Source organism: Gorilla gorilla, chromosome X, assembly GCF_029281585.2.
Source record: "Gorilla gorilla gorilla isolate KB3781 chromosome X, NHGRI_mGorGor1-v2.1_pri, whole genome shotgun sequence".
NCBI classification, from domain to species: Eukaryota; Metazoa; Chordata; class Mammalia; order Primates; family Hominidae; genus Gorilla; species Gorilla gorilla.
Window position 1 is genome coordinate 161,502,044 of NC_073247.2, and position 24,397 is coordinate 161,526,440.

General features: G+C 42.0%; 1 long non-coding RNA gene across 1 annotated transcript in view; it reads left to right on the top strand.

Moving 5' to 3' along the window:
- Positions 1-1,593: 1,593 nt before the first annotated feature.
- Positions 1,594-24,397, top strand: part of LOC129529930 (uncharacterized) — a 51,052-nt gene continuing 28,248 nt past the window's right edge. The window contains exon 1 of the long non-coding RNA XR_008675450.1: positions 1,594-1,702. This is a non-coding gene — a long non-coding RNA (uncharacterized lncRNA). The remainder of the gene's footprint in view (positions 1,703-24,397) is intronic.

Genomic DNA, 24,397 nt, shown 5'->3' on the forward strand with positions numbered 1-24,397 from the left:
ATGAAAAAATGCTCATCATCACTGGCCATCAGAGAAATGCAAATCAAAACCACAATGAGATACCATCTCACACCAGTTAGAATGGCAATCATTAAAAAGTCAGGAAACAACAGGTGCTGGAGAGGATGTGGAGAAATAGGAACACTTTTACACTGTTGGTGGGACTGTAAACTAGTTCAACCATTGTGGAAGTCAGTGTGGTGATTCCTCAGGGATCTAGAACTAGAAATACCATTTGACCCAGCCATCCCATTACTGGGTATATACCCAAAGGACTATAAATCATGCTGCTATAAAGTCTGCAGAAGTTTCTGCTGCTTTTTGTTCAGCTATGCCCTGCCCCCAGAGGTGGAGTCTACAGAGGCAGGCAGGTCTCCTTGAGCTGCGGTGGGCTCCACCCAGTTTGAGCTTCCCAGCTGCTTTGTTTACCTACTCAAGCCTCAGCAATGGCAGACGTCCCTCCCCCAGCCTTGCTGCTGCCTTGCAGTTCAATCTCAGACTGCTGTGCTAGCAGTGAGCAAGGATCCGTGGGCGTGGGACCCTCCAAACCAGGCGCAGGATATAATCTCCTTGTGTGCTGTTTGCTAAGACTGTTGGAAAAGTGCAGTATTAGGGTGGGAGTGTCCTAATTTTCCAGGTACTGTCTGTCATGGCTTCCCTTGGCTAGGAAAGGGAATTCTCCTACCCGTTGCACTTCCCGGGTGAGGCGATGCCCCGCCCTGCTTCGGCTCACAATCCGTGAACTGCACCCACCGTCCGACAAGCCCCAGTGAGACGAACCTGGTACCTCAGTTGGAAATGCAGAAATCACCCATCTTCTGCATCACTCAAGCTGGGAGCTGCAGACTGGAGCTGTTCCTATTTGGCCATCTTGAAACTGCTCTATATTTACCTTTTTAAATTCTTGTTTCTTTTTTTTCTCAGACGTTAGATATGAGTTCTAAATTTCTTTTCAAATAATTAATATGTCAGTATGTTCAATTCTTTGCCTTCTACTTTTAAACTTCCTCGTACAGCAACCTTTTTCGATTACCTACTCCACCCTGACTCATTCCAATCACCTGTGCCACCTTAACTCATTCTGATCACCTGTTCCACCCTAACTCATTCAGATTACCTGCTACCTGCTCTGCCCTGACTCCCGCCAAAGCACTCAACCCAACATTCTCTTTAAATTAGCCAATCTGAATTTAGCCTGTGCAGGCTAACCCTAGCCAATAGGAGAATGACACAACAGCAGGGGCCACATGCGTCAGGGATAAGAACCCCTTCCCCTCCCTTGTCCAAGTGTGCGCTCACCATTGCTCCATCTGTAAGGGCATACCCTTTTATAGAAGTAACTTGCCTTGCTGAGAATTAAAAATAAAATTTTATATTTCAGTGCTATTCCTTTTGCTGCACTGAAACTTTATATATAACAATTTGGGGGCTCGCCTGTGATTACATTCCCCTCTAGGGACGTTCTCTGGTTCTCTCTTGTGAGGAGGCACACCCCGCCCCCTTGTGGCAGCCTCAGGGGTGAGAAATCAAGACCCACCCAGTGTGAGGAATAACCTGGGCTCTCAGCAACGTGGGGGCAGGGGACTGGCCAGCAACCTAGCTTAAAGGATCCTCACATAGTGTGGCAACAACTCTGTGCACAGACCAAGGAAGGAGAAGCTGTGGGAGCTGGTAAAATATTTCCTTGGTGGTCAGGACCAAGGTAAGAAAGTTGCAGTGGGGCGGGGGCGGTGAAGTACTCCTTGGTCGGGGTGGCTTAGAAGTTAAAGAGTGGTGAGACATCCCCATTGTGGGGGACTGAACCTCACACAAATCTCCAGTGGTAGAAATGGCAAGAAACTTCCAGTGGGGAAATTGAGCCTCACCCCAAAATGCAAGAAATTTCCAGTGGGGACATTGAGCCTCACCCCAAAAAGGCAAGAAATTTCCAGTGGGGGAAATTTAGCCTCACCCCAAAAGGCAAGAAATTTCCAGTGGGGAAATTGAGCCTTACCCCAAAAGGCAAGAAATTTCCAGTGGGGACATTGAGCCTCACCCCAAAAGGTGAGAAATTCCCAGTAAGGGAAATTGAACCTTGAACCTTACCCCAAGACCATCAAGATGGGAAATACCCCAAGCAAGACAGGGAGCAAGGAGGATAAAGATGGTAACAAGGATATCCCCCCGGATAGCCCCCTAGGTCTCATGCTAAAACACTGGAAGGATAATGAAGGGACTAAAAGAAAAAAGGAAAAAGCAACAAATGATACAATATTGCTGTTTGATTTGAACTCAGGGACCCATCCTCAAACCCTCAATCTTCTGGCTAAAGTTTAGGTCGAATGAGCATGTAATGTGTCAGCTTCTAATCCAATATGTTAATGATAAAAGTCCAGTGTCTCAAGAAGAACTAGGCTATGGAGACAAGGACCTGCCCTCCTTTTTCCCTTAAAAACAAATAGGGAAGAACCCAATCTGGCACCTCAAAATGAAAAGTCAGAGGAGCCAGCTCTCACGCCTAAACATTCCAGCGCATGAGATCCTCTAGACTATCTTCCCCCATTCAGTGTCCCCAATCTTTCCCCTCAGACAGCCACTGACACCTCAGATCCCATTCCAAATTCCCCCTCTACTCATGTTATCCCTCCTCCTTATAACCCTGACTCTTGGGAATTACCATTCCATCAGTCTGTTCCCTCGCGACCTGAATACCCCTGTCTAAAAGGACTCCAGCATGAGGTAGAACGATGTAAAAAAGATATTCAGAATTTCCCATTTCCCTCTTTACCTAAGGGGTTAGCTCTGATCCTCTTACCTTTGAAAGAGGTACCACAAGAAGGTTGGGGGGAGGGGGGAAGGGGGCATTGGCTTTGTAAATGCTACCCTACCGAGTTCAGAAGTCCACAATTTTAAAAAAGGAGCTTAAATCACTACTAGATGACCCTTACAGAGTGGCAGACCAAATTGACCAATTCTTAGGACCTCAGTTGTACACCTGGGTCGAGTTAATGTCCATCTTGGGCATCCTCTTTTCAGAGGAAGAAAGAGTAGCTCCACTCCTGCCGGTCCCTCCCCTAAGGGAAGGGAAAGGAGAAGGAAAAACAGCAGCATAGGTGGCTGGCAGAGACTAAGGAAAGACCAGCAGAGAAGAAAAAGAACTTAGGAGAGAAGAGAGAAAGCAAGCAAAAACAGCAGTCACAGAGGCAAACAGCGAGGCAGGCACGCCAAGGGTTAAGTCCCTCTCCCCAGCCCCAGTCTATGTGAAAAAGAGGGCGGTGGACCCTTGCTGGGAGGAGAGCAGAGGAGGTGAATAGGGCATAATTCTTGCAATTTGCGGCAGGCATCTGCCAAGCCTCTAGGCTGGTGACTGCCCGAGGCCCAGACTGCAGCCACGCAAATCTCACCCAGCCCGAGAAACTAAGTGTAAAAAGAAAGGAAAAAGAAGAAAGTAAAGTGGGGGAACACAGGAGAAACAGCCGGCCGCGCACGCGTGGGGGGCGGCCGTGGCTGGTCCCCGCTCACGGCAGGAGCAAGAGAACTCGGGAAAAGAAAGGGAAACAGGATGACAAAGGATGACACAGGATGAGAGAGAGAGAGAGAGAAATACAGTGCAAATGAGAGAGAAAGAGAAATGGAAAGGGTAAGAGAAACTGGAAGAGACAGAAATCAAAGACATAGAGGGTGAAACTAGAAAAAGAAATAGTGTAAAAGGAAGGCACAAAGTTAAGACATGTTGCAGACTGTGAAAGTTGTAAGAAAAGCTATAAAAGGGAATTTATGCAAGAAATATTGTATAATTTAAAAGTAATTAGGCCTCCTGAATGTAAAATTATTTTTAAAAAGTTTATGTACAAGGTATGTAAGAAACATAAAATATACTTTTAATAACAGGATTTTAAGGAGGCATAAGAATGTGGATTTTTACCTACGTTAAAGGTTAAAATTTTTTTTTTTGTTTTAAAGGTTTAAGCAAGTTTTAAAAGTTAATTGTAAAGGAAATTCTGTGTGTAAACATACTGGCTAAAGTTAAAGGGGTATCATCCAGTTTTTCTGAACTGGACGTTAAAATTAAAGCACAATAGATCTTTCTTGAAGCACTAACCTGCTCTTTAACAAAAATTATAAAAAGTTAAAAAGAGTCTATAAAAGTCTTACCTTATAACCAGACATCATTAAAATTAGATAATGTCTACAAAATTTTATTAAAATTAAGTTTAACATTAATAGCATATTAATATAAAGATAAAATTTAACTTATCTGGTATAAAATCATACAAAAAATATTGTCAAGTATAAAATGCTGTTTAGCTTTCTTAAGGCCCAAAGGCAGCCAGGTAAGTCACAAGGCCCCTCATCCTCAAGGTCACAGTGCACAGGGGCAGTGAAGGCCACAAGAAGGCCAAGACATTAAGAAGGGGCAGGACCGCAGCATCCCCTAGGTGGCACTGAGCAAGAATGGAGCAGGAGGCGTCACCATGAGGCCTCAAGCCCCAGAATATGCAGCAAAAATTTTATACTTATCTTCCACTTTTCCTTCCCTTGAAACTAAAAGTCTTTTAGCACGGGTACCACCCCTAGAATTTCCAGTACATCAGCATCAGCCTGAAAACCACGTCCTCATCAAAAGATAGAAAAAACTCAAGCCAGCCTAGGAAGAACCCTACTTTATGCTGTTAACTGCTGAGACTGCCATCTGCACAGCCAAGAAAAAAAAAAATGGACCCACCATACTCGAGTCAAAAAAAACTTCCTCTCAAAATCGTGGGTTACTGTACTAGGATCAAGCCCTACTAAGTTAAAGAAAGCTTAATTTTCATATACCTTCTATATTGCTTCCTTTCCTTTCCTTATTCTGTTACTAGCTCCTTTGTTATTAATGTAACTAAATCTAACTCACCTCAAACCATTGCCTTTAATGCCTGCGCTGTCATACCTTGTGGAAATGTAAACGATCAACAACAGCTAGTCTCTTCACACAAATATTTATGTCCCAGCCCTCTAATTGACACGGTTAACCCTAGCACTCATTGTTGTAATCACATGCAGCCAAGATGCCAATTTTCTGCTCCTACAGGCTGGCAACCTTGTAGTAAATGGGACTACATCCATTAAACTACTCAGGAGCAAAGTTAAACTTCCACGAAAAAGGTTTGTGCAGATCTAAAATCCCTCATCTATTTCACTAAAAGGACTACCCCTTCTAACTGTCAGCCTTATCAATATAACCCCGTCCTTCTCTTTATCACCGCCTCCACCTTAACTAACTCTAAACCTGCCCTTAGTCGCTTCTATAGTATAAGGATTGACATAAATGGAAAAGATCCCCATAAGTATTTTTAAAATATGCATTATTCCCCCGTCTTCCCCTTCTTCAGTAGCCTCAGTTCTAGATCTCACACCGGTTGCTCCTACCTCTAATAAAACTAGGGTGTCTATTATAAAAATAAGAGACCTAAGACAAACAGCCGTCAAGACAAAATATCAAAATGCAAATGCCTGGCTGAAATTGATTAAATAATCCGTTAATAAAAGCGATTATGACGCTTGTATGCACAGTAGGCCAGAGGCCCAGATTATCCCCTTTCCATTCGAATGGTCTCCCCATTGACCAGATATGGACTGTACGGTGGCTCTTTTTCAAAATCCCACTGCTTAGAATAATCCATCCTACTGAGCTCTCTCTGCTATCTCCTAAAGTTCAACCCCCTGTGGGCCAGCCCCCGAGGGCAATCCAGCTTCCACCTCTAAATGCCAAGTTTACTTTGTACCTCTCATGGCAGGGGGAAGATTTGGTGTTTCTTGGAAACATAAAAGGATATAAAGAGCTCAAGCCTTTCTAAGAGCTTGCCCATCAGTCCGTGCTTAGCCATCCCCAAGCAAACGTATGGTAATACTGTAGAGGACCTTTACTAGACACTTTGCCAAATAATTGGAGCAGTACTTGTGCTCTAATCCAATTGGCTATCCCCTTCACCCTGGCATTTCATCCATCTAAAAAGGTAAAAACAAAACACCACAGGCCAAGGAAAACTCCTTGTAAGTCCTTTGATCCTCAGGTTTATATAAATGCTATTAAGGTCCTGTGAGAACTGCCAAATAATTTTAAAGCACAAAATCAAATAGATGCAAAATTTAAATCCACGTTGTTCTAATAGGTAACTATAAATTAAAAAAAAATTTAACTTCAATTCTCACCTTGTTCGTTCTTATTATTGGTGTACTTATTCTTGTAGACTGTTATATTATTCCCTGCCTTCAAAGTTTTATACGAAAACTTGTCTCTGCCACTCTTACAGAGTTAACTCCTAACTCTCCTCCACCCTATTCAAAAAAAAATTACTTCTTTTACAGGGACAAAGCAATTAAGTCAAAACATATTAAACAAGTTTGAAGAGAAATTATGAAATAAAAAGAGGGGGAATATTGTAAAAAGTAAAGTAGAGGTTCCTCTTCAAAGACTTTCCTCCCTATCTAATTAGGAATAAATAGTAACTTCTCTTAGAAGCAAAATTTATTCAAAGACCTGTGCTCCTAAATACTTGCCCTGGCATGCTTATACTGGTCCAAGCAAGCATTAGGTCATAGCCTGTTCCTCTTCCTTATTTAAAAGTGTTTTTACCTTTCTCAGCATTCCACAAGTTACTTCCTCCTTCCTTTGTTCTCCTCTACCTTTGCCTCTTTTAAAAAGTTCTAAGTTGCTAGCCAATCGGGACAAATACAGAATGTGAGGTGCCGTTCCAGCCAATGGAAGCCAGACACAGCAGTAGGGTGGACGTGTCAGGTTATAAATGACCCTGTCTCCTTTGTTTGGTGTACTCTCATGGCAAAACTGCTGGCGAGTGTACCCTTTCTGTAGGAAGTAAAAATGGCCTTATTAAATAAATTAAGTTTATGTTCAAGTGCCATTTCTTTACAGCACTGGGGAACAAGCATTTCAAACAGCAAAATAAAAGCACAACAGGTTTTTCTGAAAGCACTAACCTGCTCTTTAACAAAAAATATAAAAGGTTAAAGAGTCTATAAAAATCTTACCTTATGGTCAGACATTAAAAATCGAATAAGTATGTCTACAAAGTTTTATTAAAACTAAGTTTAACATTAATAACACACTAATATAAAGGTGAAATTTAGCTTATCTGGTATAAAAGTCATACAGGAAGCATTGTCAAATATAAAATGGTGTTTGGCTTTCTTTGGTCTAAAAACTAATACAAATAGGTGCGAAAAGAAATTTCTCAGTAAGAAGGCACCAAGGACTATAAAGCCCACTGCTGATGTCCCCACATTTAAAACAAAAGGTCAGTTTCTTAGAAATTATATACTTGGTTTATCTTCCACTTTCCTTTCCCTCAAAACTAAAAGTCTTGGCACAGGTACCACCCCTGGTTTACAGTAAACCAGCACCAGCCTGAAGATCATGATCTCATCAAAGGGTGGAAAGAAGGAAAACTCGAGCTACTCTGGGAAGGACCCTACCTTGTACTGCTAACCACCAAGACTGCTGTTGGTACAGCGAAAAAGGGATGGACTCATCACACCCAAGTCAAGAAAGTGCCACCCCCTCCACAGTTGTGGGCCATAGTCTCAGGGAAAAACCCTACCAAACTAAAGCTAAGAAAAATTTAACTCTCTTTCCCCTCTTCTATTACTCTTTCTTCTTTCCTCACTCTATTGCTGACCATCTAGTTATTAACATAACCAAGTCAATTTCACCTCAAACTATTGGATTTGATGCCTTGTTACACCCTGTGGGGACTTGCCAAGTCAAAGACAGCTCTCTACTTCAGAAAAGTTACCTCTGTCCCTCCTGACTCTCCTCAGACTGGGCATTAGTAAATTAGGACCATTTAATCTGGGGAGATTTCGATAAAGACCCCAGTGTTAACCAGGATTCTTGCTCCCCGATGTACAGCTTTTATGCAGTAGTTGGTCCAACGTTTTCTGGACCACTAAAGAGCAAGGATGGACTGCCCCAACCGGTTTTTGTAATTTCCTAAAACTATACATTCATTTTACTAGAGGATCATAGAAGTTAAAGACTTAAAACAAACTTTGGCAATTAAGACAGGATACCAAGATGCAAATGCCTGGTTGGAATGGATCAAATATTCTGTCCACATGTTAAACAAAAGCAATTGTTATGCTTTGCACACGGCAGGCCAGAGGCCCAGATTGTCCCTTTTCCACTAAGGTGGTCCTCCAGTTGACAAGGTGTGGGCTGCATGGTAGCTCTTTTCCAGGATTCTACAGCCTGGAGTAATAAGTCGTGCCAAGCTCTCTCTCTGCTATATCCCAAAGTCCGGCACCCTGCGAGTGAGACCCCGAGGGCCATCCAGCTTCTGTCTCCCAACACCAAGTTCACTTCGTGTCTCTCACTACAGGGAGGAAACTTAGCATTACTCGGAGACCTGAAGGGATGCGGTGAGCTTAAGAATTTTCAAGAGCTTATCAATCAGTCAGCCCTTGTTCATCCCCAGGCGGATGTGTGGTAGTATTGTGGTGGACCTTTACTGGACACTTTGCCAAATAACTGGAGTGGCACTTGTGCTTTAGTCCAATTGGCTATCCCTTTCACCCTGGCATTTCATCAACCAGAGGAAGGAAAAAATAAGACACCATAAAGCAAGAGAAGCCCCTTATGGGTCTTTTGACTCTCACATCTATTTACACACAATTAAATTCCCACAGGGAATACCAGATCAATTTAAAGCCCGAAATCAAATAGCTGCAGGATTTGAGTCAATACTTTGGTGGGTGACAATTAATAAAAATGCAGATTGGATAAACTACATCTATTACAACCAATAGCAATTTATTAACTACACTAGAGATGCTGTTAAATAGCTGAACAATTAGCGGCTGCTAGTGAGACGGCTTAGGAAAATAGGATAGCCTTAGACATGATATTAGCAGAAAGAGGAGGAGTTTGCATCATGATTACAACTCAATGTTGCACCTTCATCCCAAACAACACCACCCCTAGTGGAAGTATAACAAAGGCACTGCAAGGTCTGACTGCTCTATCCAATGAGCTAGCCAGCAACTTGGGTAAATGGTCCCTTTACAGGATGGCTAGAAAAGTAGTTCAGTAAATGGAAAGGAATAATAGCCTCGATTCTTATTTCCCTTGCAGCGTAATAGGTGTACTTATTCTTGTTGGGTGCTGTGTCATACCATGCATCTGTAAGTTGATGCAGAGGCTCATAAAAACGGCACTTACTAAAACCTCCCTTAACTATCCTCCACTTTATCCAGAGAAGCTTCTTCTTTGGAAAATCAAGCAAAACAACTAAGCCAAGACATGTTAAAAAAAAAAAAAAAAAAGTTTGAAAAGAAAGCTGTAAGGAAATACAAGGGGAGGGGTTGTTAGATATGAGTTCTAAATTTCTTTTCAAATAATATGTCAGTATGTTCAATTCTTTGCCTTCTACTTTTAAACTTAACTTCCTCGTAAAGCAACCTTTTTCGATTTCCCACTCCACCTTGACTCATTCTGATCACCTGCTCCACCCTAACTCATTCTGATCACCTGCTCCACCCTAACTCATTCAGATTACCTGCTACCTGCTCTGTCCTGACTCCTGCCAAAGCACTCAACCCGATATTCTCTTTAAATTAGCCAATCGGAATTAGTTTAGCCTCTGCAGTCTAACCCTAACCAACAGGGGAACGACACAGCAGGTGCCACGTGCATCAGGGATAAGAGCCCCTTCCCCTCCCTTGTCCAAGTGTGCGCTCACCAGAAGTAACTTGCCTTGCTGAGAATTAAAAAGAAAATTTTATATTTGAGTGCTATTCCTTTTGTGGCACCGAAACTTTATATATAACACGTACACAGACACACAGACACACACACACACACACACACAGGCACACACAAACATATATATCTTCGATCTTAGCTTTTAATTAAGCTGATTTTTAACCATTGTGCTCTTTAAAAAAAATCCTTTTGAATCTCACTACCATATTTTGGCTGGGACAAACTGCTGATATTTCAAAAGTAACAAAAATATCAAACCAGAAAGGACTTGATTTAGGAACAAATGCAGGCTGTCATGTGAAAAAAAGGCAGAAGCTTAGCTAGTGTACTACAGCCACTGCTGTTTCAGTTTGGCTTGGCTACTAAAAGGTGGCCTTCTTCTGTAAATAAAGCATCACAGGTAATCAAATCTTTGTTTTTTTTTCTTTTCTTTTCTTTTTCCAGCTGCATGAATTTAGCCAATTCAGAGACCTTGTTCCCCATAATTTGGAACTTTCCTTTGGATTTGACCAAGTCCAGTAGAGTTGGTCAGAAAAATCCCTTCCTACTTCCTGTAAAAAGATTGGAAAGAATTCATTAGAAAATATGCCCAGAGTGTTCTGTTCTTCTTACCAGAGTCTGTACTCAAGATAAATTATTTTTCCAGAGTCTAACTTGCTGGGTTTTTTTCTAGACTTTAACCAACCTGTGGGAAGGGAAATATCCAATTACAACACCATCCAGCCTTTTGTGTCTTCAAGGAGAAAACAAAACCGAGAAGCACTAGTGAAAGCTACAGCCCAGGGCACACTGATTCAAGCCTGACACCTAGTCATAGGAGGATAGAACATTTTCCCTCCCTCCACAGCTCACTGCCACATCAATGGGGGAATGAAACTGAAAGAACTGTACATGCCAGATCATAGTGAGCAAGTCTCCAAGGAAAACCAAACACAACCAAGGAGGAAAAATGAAGGATACCACAGGGAGGTTTAGCCTCTGACACCTACAGCTACAGCAAACAGTAAACACAGCCAGATGAACATAAAGCCTCACACTAAAGGCCTATTTAACTCCATTGTTTTTATCCATTCCATTACATCAAATTTGCAACAAAAAATTTCAAACCATAATAGACAAGAAACGCAGCGTGAAGAGACAGAGCAGTCATTAGAAACAGACTCATATATGGTAGAGATATTGTAATAATCTGACTAGGAATTTTTTTTTTTTTTTGAGACAGAGTCTCGCTCTGTCACCCAGGTTGGAGTGCAGTGGCGCAATCTTGGCTCACTGCAAGCTCTGCCTCCTGGGTTCACACCTGGGTTCACACCATTCTCCTGCCTCAGCCTCCCGAGTAGCTGGGACTACAGGTGCCCACCACCACACCTGGCTAATTTTTTGTGTTTTTAGTAGAGATAGGGTTTCACCGTGTTAGCCAGGATGGTCTTGATCTCCTGACCTCGTCGTGATCTGCCCACCTCAGCCTCCCAAAGTGCTGGGATTACAGGCACAAGCCACCATGCCCAGCCCTGACTAGGAATTTAAAACAACTTTGAGGGATGTGCTGAGGTCTCTGAGGAAACAGTAGATAATGTCCAAGAACAGATAAGTAATATCAGCAGAAAGATAGAAACTCTGTAAAAAAGAGTCAAAAGGAAATGCTAAAAATAAAAAAAAATACTATAATGAAAATGAAGAATGACTTTGATGAGCTGAACAGTAGACTAGGCAGAGCAAAGGACACAATCAGTGAACCTGAAGAAATGGCAAGAACAATTTTCCACTTTTTTTGCCATTACGTAGAAATATGATTATTGTATATTGAGTTTCTATCTTGTGAGCTTGCTGCACCCACTTGTTTGAGAAGTTATTGTGCAGTTTCCTTGGGATTTTCTGCATAGACAGGGATGTCTTCTGAGGTTAGAAATAGTGTTGTCTAATCCATTCCATTCTGGATGCTGCTTATTTATATTTCTTGTTTGATTTCACTGGTAAGAATCCCACTACATTGCTGAATAGGAGTGGTGAGAGTAGACATCCTTTTCTTGTTTCTGCTCTTAGGGGAAGGCATTTACTCTTTCCCTTCATTGATATTTGCTCTAGGGTTTGGTATATGTACTCTGTCAGGTTAAGTTCCTTTCTACATCTAGTTTTCTGAGACTTCTGATTATGAATATGTTGTATTTTCTCAATGTTCTTCTCTGCTTTAGTTCAAATCATCATAAGTTTCATTAGTCTGTTGAGATAGTGAATTATATTGCTTAATTATCAAATATTGAACCAGTCTTGCATTTCCCAGAAAAATCCCACTTTTTAGATGTTGCTGTACTCTATTCAAAAAGGTTTTGGTGGAGATTTTTCACATCTATGTTTATAAAGCATATTGGCCTCTAATTTTTTCCTTTATATTTCTTTTTTTTCTTTTTTTGTACTGCTGGCCTGGTAATAGCTCAGTAATGTTAACCTGATAAAAAGATTCAGAAAACATTCCATTCTCTTTTATTTGCTGTATGACTGTCCAGATGAGTGTGACATTTTCCTTATATGTTTGTAAGATATCTCCAGTGAACATATCTGGGTCTACATATTTAATTTTCAGAAACATTTTTACTATGAAATCAATTACTTTATTAGCCAGAGTACTATTCAGGTTATCCATTTCAGCTAAGATGAGTTCTGGTAGTTTCTGAGTTTAGAGGAAATTTATTTAATTTCATCACCAATTCCATCTCAATTCTTGAATTTTTCTGCATATATTTGTTTTCAGTATTTCATTTTTACCTTTCTAATGTCTGCAGGTTCTGTAATGATAACTCCTGTTTCCTTCCTGATTTGAATAATTTGTGTCTTCTCTCTTTTTACTTTGTCTGGATGACTAGAGTTCCATCCATTTTCTTTATCTTTTCAAAGAACTAGATTTTGGTTTCTCAATTTTTTTCCTATGTATTTTCTCTTTTTAATATCAGTTACTGACTTTCTACTTCTGCTTGCTTTGAATTAATTTGTTTTCTTCTTTTTCTAGTTAGTTAAGGTAGAAGCTTAGATTATTTGAGACCTTTAAAAAGTCTTAATCTAAGTGTTAACTGCTATAATTCTCTCTCTAAACACTGTTTTAGCTTCATCCTACAAGTTGTGATATGTTGCTTTTTCAGTTTAACTTAGTTCTGTGGATTTTTTATTTTGTTGAGATTAAGTGTGATCCTTGAATTGTTGAAGATTGTGTGATTTAGTTTCTAAGTGGTTTCAGATTTTCCTGTTGTATTAATGTTATTGTTTGATTGCAAATTTGATGCCATGAAAGGCCAGAGACCATACTCGGTGATTTCAATTTTTTTTTTTTTTTTTTTTTTTGAGACGGAGTCTCACTCTGTCACCCAGGCTGGAGTGCAGTGGCGTGATCTTGGCTCACTGCAAGCTCCGCCTCCCGGGTTCATGCCATTCTCCTGCCTCAGCCTCCCAAGTAGCTGGGACTACAGGTGCCCGCCACCATGCCCAGCTAATTTTTGTATTTTTAGTAGAGACAGGGTTTCACCGTGTTAGCGAGGATGGTCTCGATCTCCTGACCTCGTGATCAGTTTATTGTGTGTTCCACTACTCAGAAGATAATCCAGCTTGGTGAGTGTTGCATGTGTGCTGGAAAAAATGTATTATACATTCTGCTGTTGCTGCTGTCATGATATTTGAATCCATGGGTTGTGAGTGGTCCTGCTCAGGGTTGAGAACTGGATAATGCTCTATCTCTAGTCCAGTTCTCCAATCCTAGATTAATAGAAAGATTCCTACATGGGCACCTTGGGTTGATGCAGGAAATTCTATCAAATTTAAAGTGTTCTTTCTTACATTTGCTGCCATTATTGGTTTGTTCTTGTGTTGTTATAAAGAAGCACCTGAGACTGGGTAATTTATTTTTAAAAAGAGGTTAACTCACAGTTCTGCAGACTATACAGGAAGCATGGCTGGGGAGGCCTCAGGAAACTTACAATCATGCTGGAAGGTGAAGGGGAAGCAGGCATGTCTTACATGGTCAGAGAAGTGGAAGAGAGCAGCAGGAGGTGCCACACACTTCCAAACAACCAGATCTCATGAGAACTCACTCACTATCACAAGAACAGCAAGAGGGATATCCACCCCCATGATCCAATCACTTCCCACCAGGGCCCCACTCCAACACTGGGGATCACAATTTGACATGAGATTTTGGTGGAGACACAAATCCAAACCTTATCATTCTACCCCTGGCCCATCCCAAATCACATGTTCTCCTCACATTACAAAATACAATCATGCCTTCCCAACAGTCCCCCAAAGTCTTAACTCATTCCAGCATTAACTCAAAAGTCCACAGTCCAAAGTCTCATCTGAGACAGGGTAAGTCCCTTCCACCCATGAGCCTGTAAAACCAAAACCAGTTAGTTACTTCTAAGATACAATGAGGGTACAGACATGGACTAAATACTCCTGTTCCAAAAGGGAGAAATTAGCCAAAACAAAGGGGTTACAGACCCCCTACAAGTCTGAAATCCAGCAGTGCAGTCATTAAATCTTAAAGCTCCAAAATAATTTCTTTTGACTCTATGTCTCACTTCCAGGCAACACTGATGCAAAGGGTGGGCTCCCAAGGCCTTGGGCATCTCTGCCTCTGTGGCTCTACAGGGTACAGCCCCCTCGGCTGCTTTCACGGGCTGGTGTTGAGTGCCTGTTGCTTTTCTAGGTACATGATGCAAGCTGTCAGTGGATCTCCTGTTCTGGGGTCTGGAGGATGGTGGCCCTCTTCTCACAGCTCCACTAGGCAGTGCACCGGTGGAGACTCTGTGTAGGGGCTCCAACCCCACATTTCCCCTTTGCACTGCCCTAGCAGAGGTTCTCCATGAGGGCTGCAACCCTGCAGCAGACATTTCCATATATCCTCTGAAATCTATGTAGAGGCTTCCAAGCCTCAACTCTTGCCCTTTATGCTCATGAAGGCTTAACGATATGTGGAGGCTGCCATGGCTTATGGTTTACACCCTTTGGAACAGAATCCTGAGACATATCTGTGGCCTTTTTAGCCACAGCTGAAGCTGGAGTGGCTGGGACACAGGGAGCGATGTCCTGAGGTTGCACATGGTAGAAGGGCCCTGGGCCTGGTGGCAAAATTGTTCTTCCCTCCTAGGCCTCCAGGCCTGTGATTGGAGGGGCTGCCAGGAAGGTCTCTGAAATGCCTTCAAGGCATTTTCCCCATCGTCTTGACAATTAACATTTGTCTCCTCTTTACATATGCAAATTTCTACAGCCAGCTGGAATTCCTTCCCAGAAAATGGGTTTTTCTTTTCTACCACATGGCTGGGCTGCAAGTTTTCAAACTTTTATACTCTGCTTCTCTTTAAAATATAAGTTCCAGTTCCAGATTATCTTTCTCAAGTTCAAAGTTCCATAGATCTCTGGAACAGGGGCACAATGCTTCCAAACTCTTTGTTAACACATGACAAAAGTAACCTTTGCTCTAGTTTGTTTTTTTTTTTTTTTAGACAGTGTTTCACTCTTGTTGCCCAGGAAGGAGTACAAGGGCGTGATCTTGGCTCACTGCAACCTCCACCTCCCGGGTTAAAGTGATTCTCCTGCTTCAGCCTCCCGAGTAGCTGAGATTACAGCGTGTACCACCGTGCCCGGCTAATTTTATATTTTTAGTAGAAATGGGGTTTCTCCATGTTGGTCAGGCTGGTCTCGAACTCTTGACCTCAGGTGATCTGCCCACCTCAGCCTCCCAAAGTGCTGGGATTACAGGCGTGAGCCACAACGCCCGGCCTGCTCTAGTTCTTAGTAAGTTATTTATTTCCATCTGAGACCTTCTCAGCCTAAACCTCATTGACCATATCACCATCAGCATTTTGGTCACAACAAATTAACAAGTCTTTAGGGAGCTCCAAACTTTCCCTCATCTTTTCTTCTTCTGAGCCCACCACACTCTTCCAACCTCTGCCTATTACCTAGTTCCAAGTCACTTCCACATTTTCAGATATCTTTATAGAAATACCCCGCTCTCAGTACCAATTTTCTGTATTGGTCCATTCTCACATTGCTATAAAGAACTACTTGAGACTTGGTAATTTATAAATAAAAAAGGTCTAATTAACAGGCTGTACAAGAAGCGTGGCTAGGGAAGCCTCAGGAAACTTACGATCATGGCAGAAGGCAAAGGGGAAGAAGGAATGTTTTACACGGTCAGAGAAGGAGGAAGAGAGAGCAGGGTGAGGTGCCACACACGTCCAAATAACCAGATCTCATGATAACTCACTCACTGTCATGAGAACAGCAAGAGGGAAATCCACCTTCATGATCCAGTCACCTCCCATCAGGTCCCCCCTCCAACACTGGGGAATCACAATTTGACATGAGATTTGGGTGGGGACACAAATTCAAACCACATCAATTATTCTCAGTGATCTTCACCATGTCCACTGGATCCCAGGGAACTCCCTCTGACCTTCTCACTAGAAGGTGGGTCTTTTGTCTACTCATACTATTGTGCATTTCCCTTTAAAGGGCTTGGTTAGGAAACTAGGAAGCAGGAAGATAGAGTAAAATAACAATAGGAATTCCTCTGATACTTGTTTTTTCCTCCAGCTCCTTTCAATATTTTTTTTCTCTTTGATTTTCTACAGTTTGTCTATGATTTGTGTAGATGTATACTTCTTAGTTTTTATCCTACTTGGTGTTCTATGAGATTCCTAGACCTGTGAATACATGTCTGTCATTAATTTGGGGGCATTCTCAGCCATTGCCAATTCAAATATTTCTCCTGTTCCTTTCTTTCTTTCTTTTCCTTCTGGTATTTCAATTATACATATTTATACCATGTGTAATTGTCACACAGTTCTTGAATATTCTGTTCTGTCTTTTTCCTTTCTTTTTTCTCTTTGCATTTCAGGTTTGAAAATTTATATTGACATTTCATCAGGCTTGTGCTTGTTTCCTCAGCCCTGTCCTGTCTATTGATGAGCCAATCAAAGGCATTATTCATTTTTGTTACAGTAGGGGTTTCTTTCTTTTCTTAATAAAACATTTTATTGTGGTAAAAGATACATAACATGAAATTGACCTTCTCAACCAGTTTTTGTTTACAGAGCAGTGATATTTAAGTACATTCATATTATTATGCAACCATCTACACCATTCATCTCAAGAACTCTTTTCTCTGGCACAGCAAACACTATAACCATTAAACAATAGCTCCCCATTCACTTTTCCCAACTCCCCTAGCAACTACCTTTCTAGTTTCTGTCTCTATGAATTTGACCACTCTAAGTATCTCGTGTAAATGGAATCACGCAGTATTTGTCTTTTTGTTACTGATTTATTTCATTCAGCATAATATCTTCAAGGTTCACGCATGTTGTAATGTATGCTAGAATGTCCTTCCTTTGTAAGGCTGAATAAGTTTCCATTGTATGCATATACCACATTTTGCTTCTCTATTCATTTAGCAATGGACATTTGGGTTGCTTCTACATTTTAGCTATTGTGAGTAATAATACCATATTTTTCAGTACACAAAAATCTAGGTCTGTGTATTTGTTTATTTTGGACACATACTCAGAAGTGAAATTGTTGAATTATATAGTAATTCTACTTTGAATTTTTTGAGAAATCACACACGGTTATGCATAACAGTCATATCATTTTACATTCCAGAAGACACAAATGTTCCAATATCACCATGTTTGCCAACACTTATTTCCTGACTTGTTGATGTTTCATTTTTAAAAAAAAATAGTAGCCATCTTAGTGAGCGTGAGGTGGTGTATCACTATGGTTTTGAGTTGTATTTCCCTAACAATTAGTTTCATTAAGTATCTTTTCATATGCCTACTGCCCACTTCCATAGCTTTTAAGCAGAAATTTCTAATCAAATACTTTCCACAGTTTTGAATTGGTTTGTTTTCTGTTGTTGTTGAATTTTAGGAGTCCTCTATATATTCTGCATGTGCATCTCTTATCAGATATATGGTTTGGAAATATTTGTTTCTGGTCTGTGGATTGCATTGTGATTCTCTTCCTAATATCTTTTCATGCACAGAAGTTTTTAATTTTTATGAAGTCCAATAGGTACACATTTTCTTTTACTGATGGTTTTATAGTATTTTCAACTTCTAGCATATCCTTTTTGACTCTGCTTCAAAGAGTTTACATCTCCCTGCCTATATTACCAACCTATTTTTGCATGCTATTCACTTTTTCCATTAGAGCCCTTAGCATATTCACCATACTGGTATTAAATTGTCAGACTGATAATCCAACATCTCTTCCGTACCTGAGTCTGTTTGATATTTAGTCTCTTCAAACTGGGTATTTTCTTTTTTTATAATGCTTTGTAACTCCTTTTTCAGTTGAAAGCCAGACATAATGTACTAGGTAAATGGAATTGAGGAAAATAAGCCTTTATAGTTACAGTTTATTTTTGTCTGTTTAGGAGTGCAACTGTGTTTACGGTTTCCTGGAGCCATAGGTTTCAGAGGTTAAACTTTCTGCTCTTGTGTTGAGTTTCCCTAGATATTTATTCTTAAATGAAATCTGAGATATGAAGTTGTTTCAGTGCTATTCCCCTGCTATTACACAGGAGTCCTACTGACATACTGGTAAGGTGTGGCAAAGAGGAAGTGTTCCACAGACGTATGAGTAAGTCTCAGTCTTTTTATTGGCCTGTGCCCTGAGCTGAGACCTGCAAAAGTGCTACTCATTACCACCTTCCAATCTTCTCACACTTTTTTGGACAAAATATCTTGTTTGAGAGTAGGATTCCCCTCCTTGAGATTTTTAGATGCTTTTCCAGCTGTGGTTGATGCTGCAGCCACAGGATACAGATTCAGGACTGGAGCTAATCTGTGAGCTGGGCCAGCAGGATCCAAATGTTCTTTCCCTCATTCCCTGTATACTGTATGGGCCTGCCTTCCTAGCTCTTGGGCCATAGACAGAGACCTTTTTCATAAAACTCTTTTTGTCCACACCTCATGTGCAATTTAGAAATTTGGGCAGCCTTTGAGTTCAGTCTTGGAGATAGAGGAGGAAAGAAAAGCACAAAAATTTTACCACCATACAGATTTTACTTCAACTTCTAGTTTCTTTGCCCAAACCTCCTGGTACCATTTACTTTATAGAAGCATGAACTTTTGGTATGAGAAGAGATTTGGATTTACAGAAAAGTTGCATAGAGAAAACCAAGGATTTATTTCACAAAATTGGTGAAATGATAGAATCTATCTCAACGGGGAGTGATGAGGAATATATTAGATGTTTTAAAAAGCATTGAGAAGAGTCCCTGAGATCTAAGAAACACTCAAGCAAGCTTGTGCATTATGACTCCTCTCAGTAGTGTCCTGATCTGAACTTCCTGGAGTGTGAGATGGGGGGGCTGGATGGATATGCCAGATATGGGGCATATGGACCAAATGGGGGAGCCCAAACCACTAAATCGGGTCCAGTATCTCACTAACGGGGAACTCACAGGACTCACCATATAGTCCTACCCATGACTACAACTTATTACAGTGAAAGGGTACCAAGCACAATCAGCAAAGGGAAAGGGTGCACAGGGAGAAGTGCAGGAGACCAGACACAGGTTTCCAGAGTCATCTCATCTCCCAGTAGGGTCACACAGAATGCACTTAATTCCCTCACAACAAGGTGTGACCACACATGTAAAATGCTGCCAACCAGTGGAGTTCAGTAAAACCTCATCACCCATGAGTTGAACTGGGGCTGGTCACACAAGTGGTTCTCCCAGGCATGGACCAAAATTCCAGACTCCCAGGAGGAAAGCACTGTGCAGCTTTTTGTTTCCATACATAGTTTAGGTATAATGAGTTCTGAGAAAAGTGAAATCCCTCCCCAATCCAAGTCCTCAGAATCCAGCCAATGGACAACGTTGAAAGTAATAGGCTGTTCTAAGTAGAGGAATGAAGCCTGCTGTGTGCAGTCTTTTCTGCACAGTGCACCCCATTGGTCAAGGCATATTACAGGAAATTATCAATAGGACCGGACACAGCAGGGTGAAATCAAGCTGCATACAGATATCACTTATGCCTGTTAGGAGTCCTGGATTGAACCAGTCAACACAAACCCCATTAACCACACAGGACTATCTTAGACAACCAAATGGCTCCCTCCTTAAATTTTAGTACAAATGGTTTCTTTTTACCTAGCCGAGGGCATCAATTCAGGTAGAACACAACTCTGGTCAGTAAGTTGGAGCTGATCTGAAAGTCATCCAGGCCTGAGGCAGTGTCATGACAGGCAGGGCACACAGGATGTACAATACATGAGGGCACACATGGTGTCCCTGCACACACCAAGTGTACCATGGTTTGGGCACCCCAGGAGAGTGTACCTAAGTCAGGAAGCACAGGACATCAAGGCCTCATTGTGGCCTTCCTCTGTGGCAGCTGCTGCCAGCCACGGGGTATCCAGTACAGGCCACATAATCCAGTTCAGTCCCTGGTTTCATTGCAGACAATTTGGCTTGTCCATGACTGCTGTGGATGACAACTGCAGGTGCTCCGTGGGGAACATGGAGGGGCTGGAGACACCGCCTCTCTCCCCTAGTCAGTGGGGTCAGGTATGGTGTCAGGTATGGGCTCAGATGAAGCCATCAGTTTGCAGTCACAGAGCTTGCAGCAGCTTGCAAAGGCAGCATGGGGAGTTTTCCTTCAGCAAGGGAGGAAACCTTCCAGGAACAGTTCTGCAACACTAAGACAACAGTGCTCTCCCTCTCACCTCCACAGATACCTTGTGTTTTTCTCCACCCTTATAAAATCAACGTGGCTCACTCAGTAATAAAAACTTTACATTCCCTCAATCACTCATACCTTCTCTCAGGCCTTCTCACCTAGCAAGGCTGTATGTAACAGGGACAAAAACACTGTCATAAAACAAGATGTGAACAGAAAAACCCATCATATTTAAAATCCTGCATTTTGAAAAGATTTCAAAATGGGTTTACATATCCCTTTCCATCCCCCTTATTTATGCAGTGAGCAGAGCAGAAACAACTCATCCCTTCCTGGGCATAGCTGCATTTGATAACCCCACTGCCTGGCATGTGGACCAGGAGGAGAGAGAGGAAGTGAAGTCAGGCTGTCCATCTGCTATACCAACCTGTAACTGATGTAGGTTGTCAAACACGAGTCACGAGCAGTGGGCATCCCAGAGAGGGGGTTCGAGACTGATCCGTCATGAGTGGGCAGAGGGATCACAGTCTCTGTGGGGTGCCCTCTCCCGATGTGCAGCTTTTGGCCACCATGACTGGTTAGAAGTGCAATCCGCCTGAATCAGAAATACAGTGCCCACGAGCAGTCCCACTCTAGTGGGTCCCACCTGAGAACAAGCCCTAAATCATGGGCATCTGCAAGAGATGTGGATGGCCCAGGGCTGCATGCAGGTTGCAACAGTTTTGAACCCCATGGAGTAGGGCCCAGAACAATCAAGATTCCAGTGTCAAAGACTAATTTATCGCATTGAGCTATGCCTGCTTTCTGTCCAGCACAGCTTGTGGCGAGTCTGAAACAGCTCAGGGTGGACAATTTGGGTTTTAGCTTAGAGTCAAGCCCAGCCTGTTGAGATCTGAGAATTCAGAATCCAAAACAGTCAGGGGGGTTTCTCCAGCACAAGAAAGCCGAGATGCTGCAAGGCCAGACAACATCAGCATTCCTTGTCCCCGTGAGACGCCTGCCTGGTGTGCTTTCCTAAGGCCTTTTGGCCTTGTCTAAACAGATCCCCTCAAATCATGCAACTCAGCTCCATCATCAGCCTCTAAGGGTCAGACATCTGAGTTCATAAGAGCTCATTTCACACTGTGTGCGCCTGGGGGGGTTGATCAAGGAAAATGATAGGACCACCAGAGGCTGTACCACACAAAGAAGCTTTATTGGGTGGTGATTGGATAGGGTGCTGGGGAGGGGATATCCTCAGAGCAGAGGGCTGTCCAGAGTTTATGGTTCAGAGGTCACCATCAGACATGTAAGAAGGCAGAAGAACTGCTGGAGGAGGTGGGAATTGGATAAGGGCCTTACAGGTCTAGCTGATGTGTATCAGTAGCTGGACAAAGTGGCTTTGAAGTCTCCTAACCACAAGGTTCTATCTTATCTATGGTCAGCAGATGTGGGGTGAAGTTTAGCAGGGTATGGAAGCCAGGTAGGCTCTGAATGCCTAACAATCTGCTTGGCAGTGCCATGTTTCAAACGATCAAACGTGTGAAAAATTGAGTTTTGTGCTGGTGGGCTTCGGAGCCAACAGGTCTCAGTCTTGTGAAGAAAAAGAGTAGAGAAACACGAGCGGTACTGCAGGATAGCTGAGGAGCCTCAAGGCCAATCGACAGCAACATCCCATGTCTAAACGACAACCAAGGCCTTCATCCAGCCTAGGGATTACACACAGGTCATCTTTGGTACGTGTATATAACACAGGCTGAAAACTGCTTTTAAATCTCTGAGGATGTATCTCCACCTGAAGATTGCCTCTCTTTTCCATGGGGACTTCCTTTCTCCAGGGACCCCAAGAGGCAAGAATTATCACCTACAGAGACATGTTCTAGTTTCCCTACTTGAAAAGCTTAGCACACACACACACATACAGAGAGAGAGAGAGAGAGAGAGAGAAGGCAAATCCAAGCACTAAATATCGATTGAGAATTTTAATACTACAATTCCTCACAGACAAGCTTTTCTATGAAAATCATTTAAGATACTGTAGAAAAGAAAACCAGTGTAAACCACTAGCATCCAGATGTTCCTGTCTACAGAGGGGGAGGAAAGCTGGCTGTTTAGGAAAGCTAGCGCAGCCTCCTTTAGAAAGCTCCATTAACTCAGGGGCTTGAGTGAAACAACCTACACAAGAGGCCACTGCTGTGAACTAGCCTCCTGTCCTAAGCCCCACCTGACCACACCCAACCAGAATGGGGTCACTTGTCCTGAGTGTTACGTAATGATCCTGAACTTTCCAATGGGGAAAAACAAAAAACAAAACAAAACAAACAAAACAAAACAAAACTAAAAAACAGAATCTTCCCATTAACCTGAGTCCCTGAGTCAGCGGAATATCTTCTTTAACCCTAAATGGAACATAAATTCAAAATGACTAACCTGCTTTCTTTTTTTTTCTGTTTCTGCTTCTTTCAGCCCTTTTCTGCCTTCAAAGCCAACCTCCTCCTCTCGGTTGATTGGCACACTCATTCTATTTCATAGAATGTGCTGTTGCCCAATTCTACTATTGCAAATAAAAGCCAGTTTGATTTTTAAATTGATTTGCTGTTATTTGTTCTTTTAGCAGTTTCTGGCAACCCATGATAGGACCCAAAAGGCACTGCTGATGACTCTGGAGACCCCTTGACAAATGCAGGGGAGATGCCGCTGACAGCTTTTGAGTCCTCTTTCACTCTCACAGACACAAGGGTTGTAAGTTCCTCTAGGGTCACATTTTTGTATTGATTCCCCTGATACTTCTGGCTCTTGATTCCAGGATTCATGTGTCCAGTGAGAGAGCACATGAGTTTCTTGGGGGTTTGTGGGGGCTGACAAGTCACTGACAAGACTTGCAGTTTTAAAGGTAACTGATGGTGGGAGAAGCTTACCACATGCAGTGTGTGACTCTGGCTTTTGGAAATTTGCAGAGATTTGGTTCTTCCAGTTCCTTTTGGTGTGTGTGCATAGTATGAGAGATTCATTGGCTACATTAGTCAAGGGGACCTCAGAGTCACAGCCATGATCTGACTGGTGGGCATGGTTTAGGCACTTAGGAGCGATTAGAGCACTCACCACCTGTAAATAAGACATCCATGTTAGGATCAGCTGGTCATGAAACAAGTTTAATACCATGTCACCCACCAACTTCAAGATAGCATCCATGCAGGAAGTTTCACTAGAAAGCAATCCAGGACCCAATCCCAAGGCATTTCCTTCTTAGACTTTGATGTCAGCTCTGAAAGACCCAAGAGTCAACATAAAAATGAGACCTTGGCCATTTGTGTATCTTCTTTTGAGAATCATCTATTCATGTCCTTATGCAAATCAAAACCACAAGGTGATACCACCTTACTCCTGCAAGAATGGCCATAATCAAAAAATCGAAAAACAGTAGATGTTGCCGTGGATGTGGTGATCAGGGAACACTTCTACACTGCTGGTGGGAATATAAAGCAGTAAAACCACTATGAAAAACAGTGTGGAGATTCCTTAAAGAACTAAAAGTAGAACTACCATTTGATTTAGCAATCCCACTACTGGGTATCTACTCAGAGGAAAAGAAGGCATTATACAAAAAAGATACTTAGATACGCATGTTTATAGCAGCACAATTCGCAATTGCAAAGTCGTTGAACCAACCCAAATGCCCATCAATCAACGAGTGGATAAAGAAACTGTGAGATATATATATATATATATATATATATATATATATATATATATATATATATCTGAGATATATAGATATATAGATATATATATGATGGAATACTACTCAGCCATAAAGAGGAATGCATTAACAGCATTCACAGTGACTGGGATGAGATTGGAGACTATCATTCTAAGTGAAGTAACTCAGGAATGGAAAACCAAACATCGTATGTTCTCACTGATATGTGGGAGCTAAGCTATGAGGACTCAAAGGCATAAGAATGATGCAATAGACTTTGGGGACTTGTAG